This window comes from Gallinula chloropus (assembly GCF_964237585.1).
Source record: "Gallinula chloropus genome assembly, chromosome: 1".
NCBI lineage: Eukaryota > Metazoa > Chordata > Aves > Gruiformes > Rallidae > Gallinula > Gallinula chloropus.
Window position 1 is genome coordinate 147,515,437 of NC_140085.1, and position 22,364 is coordinate 147,537,800.

The following is a 22,364-nucleotide window of genomic DNA, read 5'->3' on the forward strand; positions in this document are numbered from 1 at the left end:
AGTAAGGAGAGTCAAGAAGGCCTGAAAATACAGATGAGAGGATTTTCCATAGGGAAAATTCCCATTTTTTATTTAATAAAAAAGTACTTTCAAAGACGTCAAAAAGTCTTTGGGGCTGGAATTGCTATATTACTCTGTAAAATGTATTTCTTCAATGGAAAATCACATTTTCTGAAAAATTTCTCAAAAATGTGATTTCCCACAGGAAAAACAAGCTTGCTGGACAGCTTTCCATGACTGTAAGTGTCTACCTCTGAAAGCAGCAGCAGCTTGGAGGGAAACTGAAAGGAAAGCCAAATCCACAAGCTTAGTGAAAGGCACAGCAGTGTCTTCCACTAAATGACGGACTTCATTAAGAGCCATCATTCCTTGTGTCGTCATGGTGACTCTGCAGAGCACCAGCAGCGGCCAGGAGCAAACCAAACTTCACTCATGAATGGCAATGCTGGCCAGAAGCAGCAAGGCAGGAGATGAAGTCTCTTCCTACTTTACCCTGGCCAGCAGAGAACACAGGACGTCACTTCCATTTGCCCACGGCCGAGATGATTGTGTCTGTCCCCATTGGTATGTGCCTTTCACAGTGGGAGATATAATAGGTAGACTTCTGTACAATTGAGTTATGCTCCAGTAATTCTTTTTAATATCTACGTATGACACAAAATGTTCAGCTGAAATTCAGACATCCTCCTTTTGCTGGTCACTAGTGAAATTTCTTCTTTAACGTTCACAGCACGAGGAGTTATACTGGAGGACAGGAGATGTAAGAAAAGGTTTTGCTGCTAAAGGAAGAAGCCATCAACTTGTGCATTCAATGTTGACATAAACTTTCACAAGGTTGAATCCTTAGATATGTTTTTGCTCCTTTTGTGGAGTTTTAACAGCATATAGATATTTTATACATAGAGAGAATTAATTTTAAAAGTGTTGGGGTTTTATTTCTCCATACACAGTGTTTAAAAATAACACTTCGTCTCAGTTCTGAATATGCATTGTGAACTGCAGTACTACTGTGCTACCAAATATTGAGTGTGCTCTGAGGAGAAGGAATAAAAATCAAGATCTGCACTAAAACCCCAGAACAATCAATATAACAAAGAAATGAAAAATTCCTGTGGGGCAGGTGAACAAGCCACTGATGAAACTCAGGGTGCTGCGGATCTCCCAAACAGGACGCAAGCCCCAAAGCATTCATTCCCCTATGAACCATGGAAAAGAGAAGAGGAAAGAGACTGGATGAAAAAAAGAGACAGAAGAATAGAACCACTGCTGAATTATTATCAGTTTCTGGCCTGAATCCACTAGCCTGAATCCCTTCTGATGAGAAAATATTGAGTCAGTTTTGCTTTCTTACATAGCAAATGTCTTACGCTGCAGTCCCAAATCAGGTTAGGGGATTTCATTTTGCAGTCACCTGTAGGTCTTCCTGAAAATTTTCTCTTACTTCAGTTTTATCTATGAATTACAAGCATTTCACTATGAGAATCTGCATAGTGGTCAGATGGTGTAAGCTCACCAGCATTTCTATATTATTTGTTTCAAAATTCCCAACAGTGGGAGGAGAAGAAAAGGAGAAGGGGATTCAGCTGGAATCGTTTAAGAAATTTTTATTGAAAGATAAAAATCTTTTCTTTTCCCTTGTATTCCCTTATTGCCATAAGAGCATAAAGGCTTTAATGTTCTCAAAAGGAAAAAGTGAAAAATTAAAATGTGTTTGCCCAAAAATTTCAAGCCAGATGCTTTCAACGTTATCAGAATATTTAATAGCTTATCCTATTGAATATTTTTGTGAAATCACTGTGATTTCACAAAGTATTCCTGCTTAGATGGAACTACGCATTCTCGGACAGACAATGGTTCCAACAAAGTTTTCCCATCTTCTCTGCGGGGACAGGAAGGTTATTGCATTTTCACAAGTAGCACACCATGGAAGCTTTATCATGCAAAAGAGAGAAGTGGCACTGAAGACTGTTCATCATGTGACCGTACCAACTCTCTGTGCGTCTATTTATGGGCATCCAACAACATCTGCAGTGGTTGGAGTGCGGGGCTGGACAGGACAAATTCAAAAGCCAAACTAAAACAGCTCTGTGCAAAGTCTGTTTACAAGTTTCATTGCCTTAGTTCAGCTATCCTACCCTTAAATTTATACAAAGCTGTTCATATAACCAAAGGCCATATCTACAATTGATACCTGGGGAAAACAGAAAAAAGGAAAAAGAAAACAAAATACAACCAAGCTACTTCCACAGTCAAAATGCCAACAGGACTTGATTCTTGAAGTATACATAATTTTCATTAAAATCATCAGATGCTCCTTCTCCACTTTTGCCATTTGTAGACAGTAGTATTGTGCTCTAAATTGGATCCAGAATCAGTGAAGCAAACAGCTCATTTTCAGACACTGAGGTTATTGTTTCTGAGCCTACAATTTCTATATAAAATATTCATATCACAGTCATACATTTTACTTTCATATTCTTAACATTTGTGAATAACACTTATTTGACAGGGTTTTTTACTTCCTTTGCATGAGAAGTGTTCATAAAATCAAGGTTAATATCATAGCTGAGATGTCAAAAAAGTTACGATTTCGTCTATATTTGTCCATATGGGATGGTATATGTATTAGAAATAAAACATACTTTTGTGAACCTGAACTGAATGTAAACATTAAGTGGATCAAATAAAGTAAAAGATTTAGTCTTTTATTTTCATATAGTACAACAATTTAGTATTTCAAATACAAGTATCATAGGAAAAAAACTGTTATTCTTTTTTCCTTCTGCCCTTCAAGCGTATTTGATCAAGTACCATGTGCAGTTAGACAGTAAGTTATTGTAAGTCTGCTATTAATCAGGGCAGTATTTGTGGCTGTTGTTAAAAAAAAGTATATTTTTGTCTGTGTCTGAAATGTTATATTAAGACTATACCTAACAAAGCAGATGATAGGAAGCATAATATAGATATATATGTTTTGACTTCATTTGTATTGTATTCAATAGTGCCCATGCAATTCAGGAAAATACTGTCTGGTTTTGGGTCTGTTTTGTCCATCTATTAAAAATAAAGACTTTTATTTTATTATCACTCAGCATCACCTGAAGTTTTGTATCATGGACACAGTCCTGCAAAGATAAGGCAGCCCCAGTAGAGCAGGAGATCAGTTTGGGGGATCGGCAGGGACCAACGTGGCAACAGCCCTGCCCCAAAACAGAGCTCTAATTTCAGCCATCTCCTTCTTCTCCTCAGAGCCACAAAGAAGAGCAGAGGTCCCTGAGCTCTAGGGGAGTCTACATCCAGTGGTACTCCCTCCTGCAGACCCCTTGCAGAGGAACTTTCTTTTTGGGGGTTGTTACAGAGGCTGTGGTTTAGGCTGCAGAGCTGGCAAGAAGCACAAAATGTGGTGTAGGAGCAGAAATGCACAAGCCTAGAGATCACAGCTGGGTTCCACCTTTCCCGTGAGCAGACTGCTTTTCCCTTTGTAGTGGGACATAAAGTCATCCTGGGCATTGCATGTGTTATAAATACAGTTGTTAGGAATCAAAATAATAGCTGACTGAAAACTAAATATGTGCTATTATTCTCCTATTAAGAGCTTGATTCTGAATGTCCGTTGAATTCTAGAACCACACACTGGTTTGGGTTGGAAGGGACCTCAAAGCCCATCTAGTTCCAACCATACTGCCATGGGCAGGGAAACCCTCCACTATCCCAGGTTGCCTAAAGGCAAGACACAAATGGGTGGTTATGCAAAGGCTACTATAATGACACATGGCAAACACAGAGCGTATTTACCCTCAGGTGCTTGGCAAAAACATGCGAGCTTGTCAACTCATGGATGGGGTAAAGAAGGAACACTGTCTTCTTTTCCAGTGCACAGAGGTGCTAAGCACAGGCTGAGATTTTCAAACATTGTTGCACACCACAAACATTTCCTTGAATCCATAAGCCTCCAGTCTCCCTGCAATTTGAGAGTTTGATCCCTTCTTGCACCATTGCAAAAGTGAAGCCTGTTTTAAGACAGAAGACCTGATATCTTGTAACTTGTGGCTCAGAATAAAAGCAGGGCCATCACCCCACAGATTCAAAAAGACACAAAAAAGTATAAAGTAAGTATGTGCTGATGATTACTTCGGAAGCATTAATGAACTGTTTCACCACATGATGTCGTAGGTAAAATGCCATATGTGGGCCAGCTGTGGCCAAAATCACAGCAAATCCCTACTTAGGAGGCTCTATTTAGGAACCACTTGACACTTTTAAAAAAATAATAGCAGCTTATTTGTTGTAAAGAATAATTTGGGGAAAATTTTCCCTTATCTTTCTGTCAAATTCACAAAAGTGACAACGGGCATAAAAGCAAACGGTGTAGGTGTAAATTGGTAAAGCAAGAAGTTAAACTCTTTAATGTAATCATTTTTAATCAATATTGAACATCGAACCAATCACCCTCCACCACAACCACTCAAAGACTGATGGCAGGTGAATATCAAGCAATTACACAAAATTCATGACGTTTCCCTCTTTAAATTGCATTTAGTTGCCAAGCACAGTTTAAAATCCTCAGAAAGGATTGAAAAGGTCTCTGATACTGACCAGCTGCCTACTTGAAAAGAGTGAACCTCCATACAGTCAAATGCTATGACACTCTACAGAGATTTAAAGAAGGCAACTTTAATACATGAAACAATACCCCAGATTGTTCTCCGGCCGTTAAGGTGGTGTCCTGCTCTCTTTTAGCTCAAGCCAAGTTTCTCTCTCCCAAACATGTTGCTCAGGCACAGCCTGGGGGCTGGACTCCTCCAAAGGCTGCAGAGAGCCATTCCCAACAGGAGCTTTGCAAGCAGCTTCCCCTTTGCAAGACGGGGCTTGCAGAGCTTGCTAGCATAGCCTCCCACCAGATGGGTTCAGGGCCCAGAAACATGCCTGAGCACCTTCAATTTAGCAGTGAGAACACAGCCTCAGAGATAAACAGAGCAGCTCCCTGCTCCTGGCCTGGCCTTTCGGGCTTCCTTTGGGGGGTCAAAGGAAAGAAGCTGACATTTATCAAACATGACTAATCTCATCCTAATGCTCACATTACTGTGAGATCTGTCACACCATACAGATGTCCTTACAGATGTTTAAAGATCTGTGAGATGTGACCCACTTATTTCTCTTGCTCCTTGATAAGGAGGTTGAAGTCATAAAATCATAGAATCTTTAAGGTTGGAAAAGACCACTAAGACCATAAAGTCAACCATATGTCCAATACCATCATGTCAACTAAACCATGTCCTGGAGAGCCATGTCTATATGTTTTTTGAACACCTCCAGGGATGGTGACTCCACCACCTCCCTGTTCAGCCTGTTCCAATGCCTGACCACTCTTCCAGTGAATAAACTTTCCTAGTATCCAATCTAAACCTCTCCTGATGGATTTATAAGATCACACCAAACAGCTGAGGAATTTAGGAGGAAGCTTTTGGGGTGTTTAACCTCTAGGAAGCGTTCAGAAAAAGAACGTAGTTCTCAAGGGAGGGTTTGCTCTGGGCTGTTCTAAGGAACTGACCTTGTGCCACTGAGACTACAAAAGTAGATAAAAGAAAGTATAAATCTAGGTTGCAAGAAATGTGTTGTGACTAGAAGAGACACATGCTATCTCCACAACTAGTGCTAATTAATAACAGATGAAAAACCATGTAAATGAATCTAGTCTGGACTAAGGCTATGCTAGAGAATAAGGTATTGGACAGAAGGGGAAAAAAAGAATGCACTTCTGTGAATGAAAGGATCAATCAGGTTGGCTATATTTGATTGATTTAGGAAATACTGTGAGGTCAGAAGGAAAGAGGGAAGTTGTTTGTGGACTAATGCAGGAAACCTGGGCAATGAGGTAGAAGAACTAGAACTACCGAAGCAAGATGTGAAGCCCTCTCATACAGAGTAGGGGAAACATGCTCATAGAATCTTTAAGGTTGGAAAAGACCTCTCAGATCATCAAGTCAAACAGATGATAGAACAGCTCTCAAGATGGAAAAGGATTTGAAAAGAGCATTTTCTGAGGTTATGTCAGCCTAAAAAATTTGCTTGAAATGTGGACAGACACACTTTTAATATTATAAGTGAAAAAATACTACTTCAAACTGCATGATAATGTAAATATTTTAAATCTGGTAGGGACTGGGAAAAAAAGGCTGATATACAGGCAGAAAAAAATAGTTTTACTCCGGTGGCTAATAGATTTTTTCCTCAAACAGTCAATGTATGGACAAGAAGGGATGCTATTTCAACTTTGAGTTTAGTGCATAAATATGGTATTACAAAATATCAGAAAACAACCTTGTAATGAAAGCTGAGAGTGATTAGATCATCTTCATACAGAGTTGTGAGAGGAGATATTTAAGCTGAAAATAAATTAATTCGAAGATAGTGGCTATACAATACCATAGAATAGATTTGGAATGGGAATTAGAGGCAAATTCCTTATCACATGATTGAATTTCTGAAATAGTTGGAATATTGTAGATAAAAAGCAGAAGTAGGGCTATAACAGATTCTTTAAATGAAACTGCAGTGATGATCAGGTTGTGGATATGTCATTAATCATATATCCCATGTTGCTTCTGATCCTAATATACATCATCCAAGGAGTCCAAGCACATTTGAAGTAAGTTTAAGTGGTGTCCCTCAATGTAAAATGCCAGTAGTAAATAAAATCTGAGTCACTTGTTAATTCTTCCAAGTAAGTTTTCTATGTTTATAACTGAAGTACTGAAATTCATTTACTTATTTGGAAATGGACAAGGCCGTTTTTTTCTCAAGCTACTAATGAATTTCACTGCAAGCAAAAGGAATTTAATGCATCCTGCCAATTCACTAATGGAATATAATTATTATCTGTGTATTAATCACAGAGATTAGAGTGCTGTGCTGCACTTTGTGTTACTCAGCATTTCACATCCATCAAAGCATTGGACACAATTTTCAGAAGGATTTCAAGGGAAAGATGATCCCCAAGAGGATGGGTCACTGGGGACATGTTATTCAAGGAATGGGGCAGCTCTACTTATGTGGATTCTTGTGATTTCAACATGGCTCGTTAAGACACAGATTATCTTTGATTGATCATATCCTGACAGAGATGTTTGTGTTAGCTGTACCAATAACTGCTGCAGCACCATGCCTGTGAAATACCTGTCATCCTTTGAGGTTGGGTAAGAACATGGCCATGGTGAGAGGAATTAAATGGTGCCTGCTGCCACCAGCCTGTAGGTCTTGCTTCTGTCTCTCCCTCCTTTGGTGCTTGTGCTGTTCTGGTCTACAGTGATGCAAAGTGATTAAATCTGTCCTCAGCACCACAGGGCTGGGTGTGAGTTTCCATACTGCATGATATGCAAGTGTAGTTGCTCAGCATGTAAGGAGAATATTAGTTAGCAATATAAAAGACTGCTAGCCTCTACAGTTTATTTCTTATACACAAAGATGAGGTGACAGAAATATGACAGAGAAGTAAACTGGATACCAGCGGTAATACAATTGTTCAGGGGTAGTATACTAGAGAGATATGGAAACTTCATTATTCTGTGTGACTGTGAAAAAATATGATGTTCCAGCACAGCAATGAGCTAATAAGTTCTTCTGCTTCATTGTTGTTTCCCACCCATCAGGCATGTAATATTTGAAGAGATTATGTTCTTTGATATCAGTTATCTGTTCTGCAGGATATTGTTAAATGTACACTTTAATTATGCTCTCAAAGTCGTATGATAATTTCAGATTAGTGATCAACTTTAGTAACTAGATGTAAGACAGCCAACCTAAACAGGACAGATTCTATTCCTTAAGTTTTAAGTTCGGCTATTAAAGTGAGTTATTCCATCTGTATAAAGCTACACAGAACACCACGTTCTGGCTTATGATGGTAACAAGAAAGAAAATAACTATGAATCCTAGTTCATATGGGAGATATTTTTTACTCCAAATATTGTCAAGACAATTGCCAATAAAAATGCAAATGTCTGCAAAGTCATCTTGCACAGCCTCTGGATTATAGCCATCAGACTGCAAACACCCTTCCTGGTATCACATAGGTGAAACACCCTGTCGAGCAGCATCAACCTCACATGTGGAAGCACAAGTTGTAGAAACACTATACTCAGGAGAAAAGGAAAGAGATTTGGATCAAATGATTTAAAAGTATAGTCATCCTGAGATGTAGCGGTTACTGCCAAAGACTGATTGGTATTCCTCTGCTGTATAAATTAGTATGATATTTGCACAGAGTCTGATATTTGTTTATGCACTCACTACAGCAAGCACAGTTACCTAGTTTTAGATTTGAAAAACATCTTTTTAAAATCCATTTTTCTACTTCTGGGGAAGTGTCCTCAAGGATTTCACTTGATCAAAATTACTCACAACATAATGGAAATGTCTTTTTAGTAACATAACATAATATTTGAATAAAGAAAATAAATAAGATCTATTTTCATAAGCAGCTTATTTCCCTTATAAAACACAAAGATGAAACCTTCATTCCTAAACAGGACCTCTCACAGAATTTCAATGCTAACATTTTAAGGAACCTCATTTTTAAGGAGTTGAATGTTAGCTCCTTGAACTAAATCTGCTTAAGCTACTTCAAAGCAGAAATACAAACTTAAGAAAATCTAGGCTGCACAAACAGTTCAGTCCAATGCCCATTGAACTGACTACAATGTATGCTTAACTCATCTTGCATGAATGCTTGCATCAAAACTTGGGATACTTGGCACTGCCTTTTTGTAATTAATTTTCATTCATAAGAAGTTTCTATTGAGATACACTATGAGAAAAATACAAGCACCACTGGCAAGGAAAAGACAAAAATCAGATCACAGAATCGCAGAATCATAAGGGTTGGAAGGGGACCTCAAGAGACTATTGAGTCCAACCCTCCTGCAAAAGCAGGTTCCCTAGGACAGGTCACGCAGATAGGTGTCCAGACAGGTCTTTAATATCTCCAGAGATGGATACTCCACACCCTCCCCTTGGCAGCCTGTTCCAGTGCTCCATCTTGAAGCCCGTATGTTCAGAAAGAAAGGCTTTGTCTGAGGGATTTCTTCTGTCATTCCCTTTTACCCAAGATAGTAAAGCATTTGCACCGCTCACCCTATTTCCCTCTCAATGTGCCATGTCCTGTAGATTTATGTTGCTTTCCAACAACCTGAGGAGTACTGAAAAGGTTTTTAATGAGACTAAAGAAGCTGTCGGTAAACAGATCTATTTCACAACATTGTAACTGTAATAAACAAAAACACAGAGGTCTCATACCAATTACAGCATCTGCAGTTAGGAGTAGAAACGTCAAAGAAAATAGGCATTTGGCAGTATGACACTGAATGGCAATATCAAGACTATGCTGAGTGTTTCCATTACTCAGCTTAGTAATGAAGGCTAATGCTCCTATCTCTGCTGTCACTGTATGCCAGAGTAGTCCTGAAAACAAATAGTGGGGATGCAATTAAGGAGGTACAAACTGTAATTGAATATTCAAAAACAAAAGTCACATCAGAAATAGATTCTTGTTAATCATGCAACGAGCCAATGTGATAGAAGTTATCAGTGCAGAACGTTTGACTTGCCACCCCGTTTGAAATGCGTGTTCTGGGATGGTTTTCAGCCATGCAGAACATTGTAGGGTAACAAATGCCTGTGCCGAGCACTAACAAAAAATATTGTGCCCTACTGAACAATATACATCTGGAGGATCAATATATATCTGGAGGGAATAATGATAGCCAATAATGACAAGATGATTCCTAAATCAAGGCACTTCCAAACAATGAAGACAGGAACAGATACATTAGATGTGCTTGCCCTGCACTCCATCTCACCAGTGTAGTATCCAGCAGTGGCCTGTAGACAGATACTCAAGTCCTTGAGATTGACAGTCATTAAGGCATTAGGAAATTGCCTTGCTAAATACAGGTCCAATAGATCGTATCTATGGAACTGGAACTGAGGGTGTGTGACAAGGAAGAGAAGAATAGGACTTACATAGCCCATGTTGTTTGGATTGCACTGGAAGATGCATTACAGCAGGCTGTAGCCAGCCTCAGGAGCATAGGAATTCTTTCAAGGCTTCACACAGACTCTCTCACATCTTGGTCTGCCCAAGCTATCACTCAACGACAGGAGATAATGAAAGGTTTTTGGATCACATATATTTGTTTGCTCTATTATAATGAAGATTTACACCAGACTATTGGTCTAGGGGTTTTGTCTGATTTCTAGTTTATATAATTTCTCCTTATGGTTTTATGTTGATTTTTGCAATTATTTGCAAAGGCCAAATGGCTGCAGGTTTGCTGTACTGAAGAACACAAATATGAGGGAGATTCAGTCCTCGTTCTGGAGACTTACTCATCCAAAGAAGAGAATGTTCATAAGGCTGTAAGCGATAAAATGGCAGGACAAGGGCAAACATTCATACAAACGATCCAGGCAGGCATCTTCTGAGGTTCTGCTTATATTTTTGCTTTTAAAAATAAAATCATAAATTCTAGATGGGGCCACATGCCCCTCAAGTATCCTGTCTTATAGACCTAACAGGAGCAGCGGGACCAGGAAAGGGACTTCATTGTCTCCCATACCAAGGATCAGGACAGGTGGCAGATCCATCGAAACTGACTTCTTGAGTGTCTTATATTTAAGCTAAGACAACATCTCTTCCTATGTGTCTGCAATGTGCCTAAGGAGGTCTAAATTTGTCTAGAACACCTACATACTGTTGTAATATAAATAATAATAGAAATAATAAATACTTCCCCAGCCTTCTGCTTCAACAGCCATTTCCCCAGTGCAATGCTATTAGCAAAATTAATTCGAAAGCTGGCTGTTCTTTGGCTCTCATTTGTTCTGAGTAATGTCTGGCAGGCTTTATACAACCTTGTGAATATAATGTAGTATTAACAATTCAACATGCAGAAGATTTTCCTGTAGCAGAGGACTCATAAAAGGGTCATGCTGCTGTGCAAAGACACCCCCTTCCAGTCAAATGCTGTATTTGGCATGGTATTTACCATTAAATTAGCAATTGCTAATTGGTTATGATGATAATTTTGTTTAGAGAGGTATTTCATTCCCCATGAGCTGTCTACCTTTCTCCAACTTTCCTGCATTTGGTAGAGAAATTACAGACATTTTAGAGGCTTATAACTTCAGTGCTCTGTCTCAATGCCTGTAATCATCCTTTCTTTAATGAGATGTGAATCCTGCAGAATTAGCAAGCAGGTAATGAACTTTGTGGGTTTTCATTTCTCCAGCCTGTTTTTAACGTCTATGTTATTACTTTTATAATTTATCTGAGCTGTCATTACCCAAGACTCAGGGTTTTACTGTGCACACCAGATCTGGTAGATATTTGAGTTCTATTGCTGGCAACTTCAGAATAAAGGACTGTTCTTCCCTTCAAATACTGAAATGTCCCCTTGAAGCCAATTATTAAAGAAACCCCGGAGAAACCACACGTCCTAGACAGCCTGTCAAACTTATGCTGCCCATATCATATCTTCATACTAATCCTGTGTTAGGAAACAACCATTCCTTGGATTTCATAGTGCATAACTTAAATGTTAGTTGGATTTTTCATATGTATGTAAGTAATTTTCTGAAGGGCTTTAAACTGTAACCTGTTTAAACCAGGACTTATGTTTATACTTGTCTCCAGTTTCTGGCCACATATTTTCACAAAACTATCAAACCCTAAATACAATAGCATTTTTCACTTGATTCCTGGATTAATTACACAACTGGCTAATATTTAATGTCTTCTCTTTGTAAACCTTGTCTTGAGTTCTACAGGTGGATGGCAATATAATTTCTACAACACTGAAGCAATTCTAAGACCAGGGTAGAGTGAATGGTAAATTAATTGTATACATTCACATAAGCTTGCACGTATTGTCGTGGTTTCACCCCGGCTGAGGGCCAAGATCCACGCAGCTGCCTGCTCCTTAAAGGAAAAGAGCAGGGAAAAGGGAAGGGGGGAGGGGGGAGAAGTAAGGGAAGGGAAAAGGAAGAGAAAGGGGCAAATAACCCCAAAATCAAGAAATTAAGAGGCCCGTGGGTTGGGATAAGGATAGTTTACTAAGATAACAGAAAGATACAATGTAACAATGCTAACAGGACTTCAAAGCAAAAATATATGAAGCTGTTGATACACAATGCAGTTTCTCACCAAACCCACAGCTCAGGCCGTGCCACCCAGAGCCATCCCAGAACCCGACCGTCCCCTAGAACCGCGCGTCCCGGAGCCGCCCCCGGCCTTCCTCCCGTCAGCCCCCGACATCCTGGGCAGGACGTAACTGGCGTGGAATACTCTCTTTGGCCAGTTGGGTCACCTGTCCTGGCTTCGCCCCCTCCTTTCTCATGAAGAGCTGAGAAAGTCCTTGACTGTCTGACAGCAACTCAAAACATTGGGGTGTTATCAGCACTACTCCCATTTTACTCTCAAACACAGCATTCATCCACTGTTACACATGAATTTAACTCTATCCTGACCAAAACCAGGACATTATCCACCCCTTATTCCATACCATTTACGTCATGACCAAATCCAACCATTTCTTGTTTCAGACACACATATATGTATGTACACATGTATACGCACACATGTGCATACAGGTATTATCCCCTTAGTCGATGGACCATTCTTCTGAGTTTGTTGAGTGAATGAACATTTAGTCCATGATGATCTTCAGGCTTCATTCATCGTAACAGTTTCTCATGGTGTCAGTATGCGCCACTGGATCGTTGCATGCTGCACCTCGGGCTCTCGACCGATACAGCTGACATGGTCCACGTTCATATTCCGTGAATCAAAGACGTTCATTTTCAAAGGTGAAGGAGGAAAAAGTTCTTGGAACACCAGGTCTTGGTCCCGTCATCATGGCACTCTTCCTTCATTGACTTGTATGGCTCCGGCTGTAACTCCATTGGTACAACATACAACAACATAGAGCAATAATAGCAATAATGAATGCACAGAGCAATTATTATAATACAATTTCTACCTTATTAATTATATTGGCTATTCTCACGTAAAATCAAATCCCTCTGGGGTACACATCGAACTTCTCCATCCTTCTGCATTACCCACCAAGTACAACCAGGTCCTTGAGCAAAAGCAATCCCAGACATGGGTTTACCTTTGCCTGAAGCAGGGATGACCCAAACCGTCTTCCCTAATATACTCTTCATATGCACCACTGGGACTCTGTCTCCTTCTACAGTCCGTGGAAATTTTGACTGGGCAGGACCAGCTCGATTGGTGGATCCCCTAGAGTTAACTAACCACGTGGCTTTGGCTAAATGTGTATCCCAGTGTTTGAATGTTCCACCACCTATCGCTTTCAGGGTAGTCTTTAAGAGCTCATTATATTGTTCAATTTTCCCAGAGGCTGGTGCATGATAAGGAATGTGGTACACCCACTCAATGCCATGCTCTTTTGCCCAAGTGTCTATGAGAACATTTCGGAAATGAGTCCCGTTGTCCGACTCGATTCTTTCTGGGGTGCCGTGTCGCCATAGGACTTGCCTTTCAAGACCCAGGATTGTATTCTGGGCAGTGGCATGGGGTACGGGATATGTTTCCAGCCAGCCAGTGGTTGCCTCCACCATCGTAAGCACATAACGCTTGCCATGGCGGGTGCGTGGGAGGGTGATGTAATCAATCTGCCAGGCCTCCCCATATTTATATTTCATCCACCGTCCTCCATACCAAAGTGGCTTCAACCACTTCGCTTGTTTGATTGCGGCACACGTCTCACATTCATGGATAACTTGTGCAATAGCATCCATGGTCAAGTCCACCCCTCGATCTCGAGCCCATCTATATGTTGCATCTCTCCCTTGATGACCTGAGGAATCATGAGCCCATTGAGCTAGGAATAATTCACCTTTACGTTGCCAGTCTAGATCTACCTGAGCCACTTCAATCCTAGCAGCCTTATCTACCTGATGGTTGTTTTGATGTTCCTCCATGGCCCAACTCTTAGGCACATGGGCATCAACATGACGTACCTTTACAACCAGCTTCTCTAATCGGGCAGCAATATCTTGCCATAAGTCAGCAGCCCATATGAGTTTGCCTCTACGCTGCCAGTTGTTCTTTTTCCACTGCTGCAACCAACCCCACAGGGCATTGGCTACCATCCATGAATCAGTGTAAAGGTAGAGCATTGGCCACTTTTCTCTCTCAGCAATGTCCAGGGCTAACTGTATGGCCTTCACCTCAGCGAACTGGCTTGATTCACCTTTTCCTTCAGTGGCTTCTGCTACTCGTCTTGTAGGACTCCATACAGCAGATTTCCATCTTCGATGCTTTCCCACAAGGTGACAGGAGCCATCAGTGAACAGAGCATATTGCTTCTCATTCTCTGGCAGTTTGTTGTAAGGTGGGGTTTCTTCAGCCCGTGTCACCTCCTCATCCTCTGGTGACATCCCAAAATCTTTGCCTTCAGGCCAGTCTGTGATCACTTCCACAATTCCTGGGCGATTAGGGTTTCCTATTCGAGCCCGCTGAGTAATCAGTGCAACCCACTTGCTCCACGTAGCATCAGTGGCATGATGTGTAGAAGGGACCTTCCCTTTGAACATCCAGCCCAGCACTGGCAGTCGGGGTGCCAGGAGGAGCTGGGCTTCAGTTCCAATCACTTCTGAAGCGGCTCGAACCCCTTCATAGGCGGCCAGTATTTCCTTTTCTGTTGGAGTATAATTGGCCTCAGATCCTTTGTAGGCCCGACTCCAAAACCCCAGCGGTCGACCTCGAGTCTCACCTCGTGCTTTCTGCCAGAGACTCCAGGTAGGGCCATTCTCCCCGGCCGCAGTGTAAAGCACATTTTTAACGTCTGTCCCTGTCCGGACAGGCCCAAGGGCCACTGCATGGACTATCTCGCGTTTGACCTGCTCAAAGGCTTGCTGCTGCTCAGGGCCCCATTGGAAATCATTCCTCTTCTGAGTTACGTGGTAAAGTGGGCTCACAATGAGACTGTAGTTTAGGATATGCATTCGCCAAAAACCTATAACACCTAAGAAAGCTTGTGTTTCCTTTTTGTTGCTTGGTGGAGACATAGCTGCTATTTTATTGATAATGTCCATTGGGATCTGACTACGCCCATCCTGCCACGTTCCCTGCAACTCATGATTATCTGGCCTCGCAGAACACTCTTGAGTGGTATTCATAAACCTTTGCTTCATATTTAACAAAAGCAGAACCATATTCACCAAACATAACAACAGCAAAATGCTAGTTTGAATATCCCAGGGGTATTGGAAATTTTCAAACACTGTTACCAGAGCTGTTGTATTTAGCCCAAAGGAAAAGAAAGCAGCATAGATATTTCTTTCTGCACTGCCACCATACCAGCTGCCGTTGTTAATCCCTCCCTGTCTAAAGAATAGACAGGGCAGCAAAATCTTATACACATACCAGCACAAGTTCACGATCAACGATGTCAGTAAATGCCAGAGCATCGTGACCAGAGACTGCTTAAATCAAAGTGCTTATCACAACTTGGTCTTAATTACAATCAGGTCAGGGTCAGATCTACCATTATCCCAACCTTTCGAGCCCCACGTTGGGTGCCAAAAAGACTGTCGTGGTTTCACCCCGGCTGAGGGCCAAGATCCACGCAGCTGCCTGCTCCTTAAAGGAAAAGAGCAGGGAAAAGGGAAGGGGGGGGCGGGTGGGGAGGGGGGTGGGGGGAGAAGTAAGGGAAGGGAAAAGGAAGAGAAAGGGGCAAATAACCCCAAAATCAAGAAATTAAGAGGCCCGTGGGTTGGGATAAGGATAGTTTACTAAGGTAACAGAAAGATACAATGTAACAATGCTAACAGGACTTCAAAGCAAAAATATATGAAGCTGTTGATACACAATGCAGTTTCTCACCAAACCCACAACTCAGGCCGTGCCACCCAGAGCTGTCCCAGAACCCGACCATCCCCCAAGAACCGCGCGTCCCGGAGCCGCCCTCGGCCTTCCTCCCGTCAGCCCCCGACATCCTGGGCAGGACGTAACTGGCGTGGAATACTCTCTTTGGTCAGTTGGGCCACCTGTCCTGGCTTCTCCCCTCCTTTCTCATGAAGAGCTGAGAAAGTCCTTGACTGTCTGACAGCAACTCAAAACATCAGGGTGTTATCAGCACTACTCCCATTTTAACTCCCAAACACAGCATTCCATCCGCTGCTACAAATGAATTTAACTCTATCCTGACCAAAACCAGGACACGTATATATACAGAGAGAGAACTTAATTGGAACATTTAGAACATATCTATTTGAAGTAATTTTTAAATTACTTGAAACATGGAATCTTTGCAATATATTGACTTAAATATCAGGGCAAAAATATTTCATTCACAGCCTTCTCAACCCATGTGAGAAGTCTCACCCACAGTTCCATGTCTTGTAGATTTTTTTTTTAATGAAAAATATTTACACTGACCAGTCAGTGTAAATAAGTAGAAGGTCAGAGGGACCTTCACAAAAACTATCATTACTTCCATAGTAAATATACTGTGTATAAATATACACACGATTAAACATTCTGTTTCACTGTTGCAATATCCTCTTCCTCCAAAATTATATGGATACTCAGATATTCTTAGAGCAAAAGTTTTTAAAGCAAAAGCTTAGATTATTTGTCTTCGCTCCCCAAAACCCAAATGAAGAACGAATTCTTTGCAGGTCAATCATTTTGCACGGACATCAAAATGAAATCAAGAGAGAGAGTGACGAGTAAATCACCACCATCAATTCTGATCCTGTTGCAGTCAAAATCTCTAATGCAAGGTCAATGCATGGGGGAATGAAAAACTTTAGATGCTGAAGGCCTAGGTTCCAATAAATCAAATTCCTGGAGGCATATTGGTCCCTTTCCACTATTATTTGAAATGATTGGCATATTACATTGCTGTCACCATGAAGGGTTTTGAGGGGGGTTAGTTTAGTTTCTGCGGTGCTTTTGTCGGACCACACAAATATTGACCAGCTCTGGCAAACCCTAACATCTCAGGCAGGTCTAAGTTAAACTCATTTCTGCAAAACAATTCCAAAATAATTCTGAGTAAATCAGAAGGTAATTAAAACAATTCAGAGGTCTCAGGTGTAATGTAGATGGGAATGTCTATTTGAATAAAGCATTGGGGAAGTGTTGGAGCTGTGCTACTGCTCCAGAGCTGCCCTGCAGTAAATGGGTAAAGAGGACAGAGGCTTTCAAGGTTAAGGCCAGGCGTAACACAGGTATCATATCACGCTGTACCCTTATACGTCCTTGATGTTACTGCTGTAACATCTGTATTTATGTAGGACAACAAAAGAGATATAAGATCACATCATGTTCATATAACTAAGTAGTAATAAATCATGAGACAAAAAAGAGTTGCTATAGCCACTTGAGCTTTTCCCAACCTACAGCTTCCAGTCTATTTTAAAGTTCTTTTTTATCAAAAGAAAAATCATTTAATGCTGTTGCATTTTTTGCCGGGCTGGTTTATCCCAGACACACTAAGTTATGACAGCTTCTCAATCCACAAATAGATTGTTTAGTATTTAATATCTGATTTCTTTGAGCCACTAACAAGACCCTGAGAGTTGCTGAGTAATTGCCCAGGTATCAGCACACAGAAGAAATAAAGCAATTTACAGGTCCATCCTACTTTACATTCTCTGCCACATGAATTTCAGATTCTTCACAGATCTGAAAAAGGGCTTCTGAAAGGGTCACTGAAGTTAAGCAGAGAGCAATATGAACAGTAGAACTCTATCAAAAGACCTACTTGTCACTCAAAATAAGATGAAAGAGTTTCATGAACTCACCATAGGCAGAGCTGCAAAAGTGAGCTGTTAGGAAGCTTGAGGAAGGAGATGGTCTGAAGCACATCTGCAGAACTGCAGAAGATGGTGTTGAGAATGTGTGGTCTCAGGAATTTGGTGTGAAGATGTGGGTTGCCCTGTTGTATAAAAAGGTTATTATTTGAGGCATGTACTGGAGGCCTTTGTTTTCTGCTCAGGAAAACACTTCAGCTTCCATTTGCCTGTCAATGGATGTCACCAGAGGTACCTTTCTGCAGACCACTCTGGTAGGGACCAAAGGCAGGCTGCCTAAAACTTTGAGGTGGCCTTTTCTATGCTAGATAAGTGCTTCATTCACATCCAGGGACGCTTACATTCTCCCAACCTTCTTTGTTACAGGTCCCTGTATCTGCATCTTCTGGTGCTCCACAAGCCTGGATATATTGCTCGCTTTAACTTTAAACAGCTGCTCTGTTCCACACCTAGGGTGGGATGCTTTCAAATCCCTTTTTTGTACTTCAAATCCCTTAACATCAACAGTCCTGGACAGATACTGTTCTATTAATAATAGGAAGATGGAACACTTGTTGTATAAAGTTGCCTTTTGTTTAAAGTTAGCTTTCTGTCTACATTTCTTAGGAGAATGTATATTCTCCAGCTGAAAATATCGTCTGATACAGGAGATTGCATTAATCAGGCACTTTAGTTGTCAAAATGCAGTACCACGAGACGGATATATTTAGCATGTATGTGCTTTGTGCACTAGTTAAAGATTATGTCGGAAAAATGTCCAGAATTTTGCAGCCAAAAGCTATTTTGGTTTTTTCCTAAGAAGTTTCTTGCCAAAGACTTGTATTGCAGGCATCTTCCAAGATGGTTTCTGAGTTTCGTGATTTTATTCTCCTGGGTGCAGTTTTCTAAGCCACTCTACATTCCTCTTTACAACTGCTGTTCATGGGTGATCTGCACGTGCAAACACTGGACTCAGCATGCCCTTGGCTTGCAAGCAAATTTCACAAGTGGACAAATAAAAGAAAAGGGCAATTATTTTTTTTTTTAAGCAAATAAACTGTCAAGCAACCGAAAGTGTTTATATTGTTAAAAGATCTGTAATTATTTGCCTGATTTGCAAAGCTGATTTGTTAACCATCATTAACCATCCAGGGGAAGATGTGTGTGCAGTAAATCTGAGTCACTGATACTGCGCTGATCGCTGAATGAGGACATCACAACGAAGGTTTGCAGTTACGGACTTTAAATACACAATGGCAAACAGACAAATGTCTCCCCAAGCGGCTTTTAAGAAGCAGAAATCTTAATGAGCTCACCACTTATAAAACCTGAATACCTGCCTGGGGACAGGCGACGTGAATGGTAGAGGAATCACATGGTTCCATTCCTCCTCAAGCTCAGCATCCAGCTAAGCTCATCCGACGTTTGCTGTTGCACAATGCAACATGCAGCAAAGCCAGACTGAGAAAGACAGAGGTTCTATTAACCCCAGTGACATTTTGTTTCCCAGTCACGTCTGTGAAGGATGAGAATGCAAACACTTCAAAGCAGGTTTTCTGTTGCTTTTGCAGTTGTTTATCCTATTTAGTCTTCAACCAAAAATAGGTTCAAATGCTTTTAGAAATCCTTGGTGCTTCTGCAGGAGCAAGTGGGCAGTGCTTGGTTTGTAAAATTTAATCATGCTCAGTCAGAAACACAACATCCACCACTGCCTTCTACCACCTCTCAAATCCTATAAATGCACAATATCATCATTTTAGAGCTTGATTCTTTCTGTTGAAGAAAAAAGTATCAAACATGGATTTGGTTTTTCTCATTTGCTTCTGGGAAGTATTTATAAGCCCTTAAACATATAAAAATAAAAATCTGTATGTGTGTTTCTCTGTTAAACAACTCAGTAAATGTCTGTGACAAAAACTACTTTAATCTGAATTATTTCAGGTGTCCTCAATTCCTCCTTACAAATCCAGTTATTGTCACAAATGGAATACATTTTAAAGCTCGTTCTGTGAGCATCCTGCTAAACATCTTTCAAGGACCTGGAGAGAAGTTCCTCCAAGGGTCAGTTTAGCCTGTATGACGTGAGTTTGATTTGTTTTCTTTTCTTTTTAATTTCTGCTCAGCAACCCAAGGACTCGATGAGTCATTTGTTCCATGAGATGTTCAGGATGGTGCATTAAACATGGGTAATTGTTAAATTGAGACATGGGGGGAAGAATCTTTTTTTCCCTAATAATTTGACTTAGGAAAGGGAAGACTGTGTCCTACAGAAAACAGGGGATGGGTTTGGGGCTTCAGTGCAAAACCCCAGCTGTGTACAGCCTTTAGGCCAGGGCAAGGAAAAGGAGTTTGCCCTTTCCCTAGTCGCTCTGTATTAAGAAAAGAAAAGTGACTGCACAGAACACGTCTTGGACAACATCTCTTCTGGAGAGTAGCATGGCAAAATTGCAGCCAAAGCATATGCCTGGCTCTTTCTGTTCTTCAGTATCACTTATCTATGGACAATACAGCAAAGCCAGGACAGACCCATTGCTCAACATTCAGAGAACAAAATCCTTTTCCTTTTATTGTCATGATACACATTCTTCCGCTGTCTACTGGCCTTGCAGATGCAAAGCCCCAGTTAGGCACCTCACTGCTGCTCAGCCTCTCTGTGTGACACTGACCCTCCATGGGGGCTGATATCAGCCAAATAACCACATGTCTATCATCTTGTTAAATCAAAATAGATTCAGCACCCCACAAGCACTTCAGGCACCTGGAAGCGTGCAGTCGGTCACCGGCTCCCCAGCTGCATGCTAGGGGAAGCAGGAGCACTGTAGAGGTGGCTAGGCTATAGCCTGTACATATGATCAAGTGTCCTGCAGAGATAAAACATATGGTAGCTTTCACAATATTGCTGTAGGTTATGTGGTATAATTACAAACCTGGCCCTGTCTACAAAGAGAATCTTGTCAGATGACTGAAAAACCCAACAATCAAACCATGGGAGGGGCCAATGTGCCAAAAGGGCACATGAACACCACTCTGGGTACAAACCTGCATTTCAGAGAAAAAAAACACCAAGAGAACAAAAGCTTTGTTTTACAGTAGCACTGCTATCTTTGTTTCTGCAGATGATTTCTGTGTGACTCTTTGGATTTCCAGCAATATTGCATGGAGACACATTTTTATTTATTTTCACTGAATTGTCTCCTACTCTTTTAGCTTTCAAACCCCTTTTATGACCATTTAAATTATATGCTCCAGCTGGAGACCTTAGCTATCGATAACTAACAACTGCAGGAGCTGATTTCACATTAACTAGGCAGAAGTCCAGCATGTGACTTAGAAGGAGCTGTTCCACTGGAGTTCATGACCTGGAGGAGCTGCTGTAGCTCTGCTGCTTGTACCTATAGCTTTTCAGTCATTAAAGGGCTGAAGGCTGCACTCTAGTACTGGGCAAATAGGCTGCCGCTTGTCTCCCTTCATCCTACTTAGAGCCAAACGGAATAAACCAGCACAGCAGGAGCAAATGAGCCATAGCAAAACTGATCTTAACCTCCACCCCTCTGATCTGGCAGTCAGGCACTAGGGCAGGAGACGAGATAATTCCTGTCAGCTCCATCGGGCTCTGTAATGCAATTTGACAAATCGAATGGATAGCTCTTATTATCGTAACTAAATGAATTATTGCAAATGGGAGATGTGGACATTGATCTGTCTTCATGTATGCATTCTGCTTTGGAGGAGGGGAGGTTGGCTTTAAATTCAAGCTGCCACTGCCTGAGGTAGGAAGTCACTGTAATGAATCAGTTCTGCAGTTTCAATATCCTCAAACTACCCATTTAACACCAATATCAATAAAGACAAAATGGAAATACATAGGAGCACTGTGGATACAGAACTATCAATGTTCATACTTTGAAAGTCCACTGAATATTCAGGGCCAGATTTTCCTAAATATTAATTCCTACTTTGCTTTGTTTGGTGATGGCATGGGACTGACAAAGGTATGTACACACCATCTATTTTGCTGAATGCGATGATCCCAAGAAAGACAAGGATAGCCTGACTATGTTCCTCAGCAATAGCACTTCCTACATAAACTGCTTAAATAACATATTTCACAGCACACATGGTGCAAATACACAGATAGCTTCACAGATGAAAACATCCAAGTCCAGGTCTCTAAAAGCAGGTGCATAAACTCAGAGCCTGTAGAAACATTAATATTCCAGACATGTTATCAGTGCTGTGACACAGCCAGGTGTCAAACCTGGATTTGATTTGAAAATGTACTTTCTTATGGCTCCATATTCTCACAAATTAGGTCTTAGAAAGCTAGAGGGTAGCTCCCATTCTCCTTTCTTGTCTGGACTAGAGACAAAACTCCCACCATGCAGATGCCAATCACACCTATGCTGGGTGAAGCATAGCATGGAAGACCTGCCACTAATGGAAAAAATAAGAAAAATAGTATAAACAGAATAAAGACTGATTTAAAATGCAGTAGAGGAAGTCTTCTTGTGGTGGACTTCTGGAAAAGGAGATTA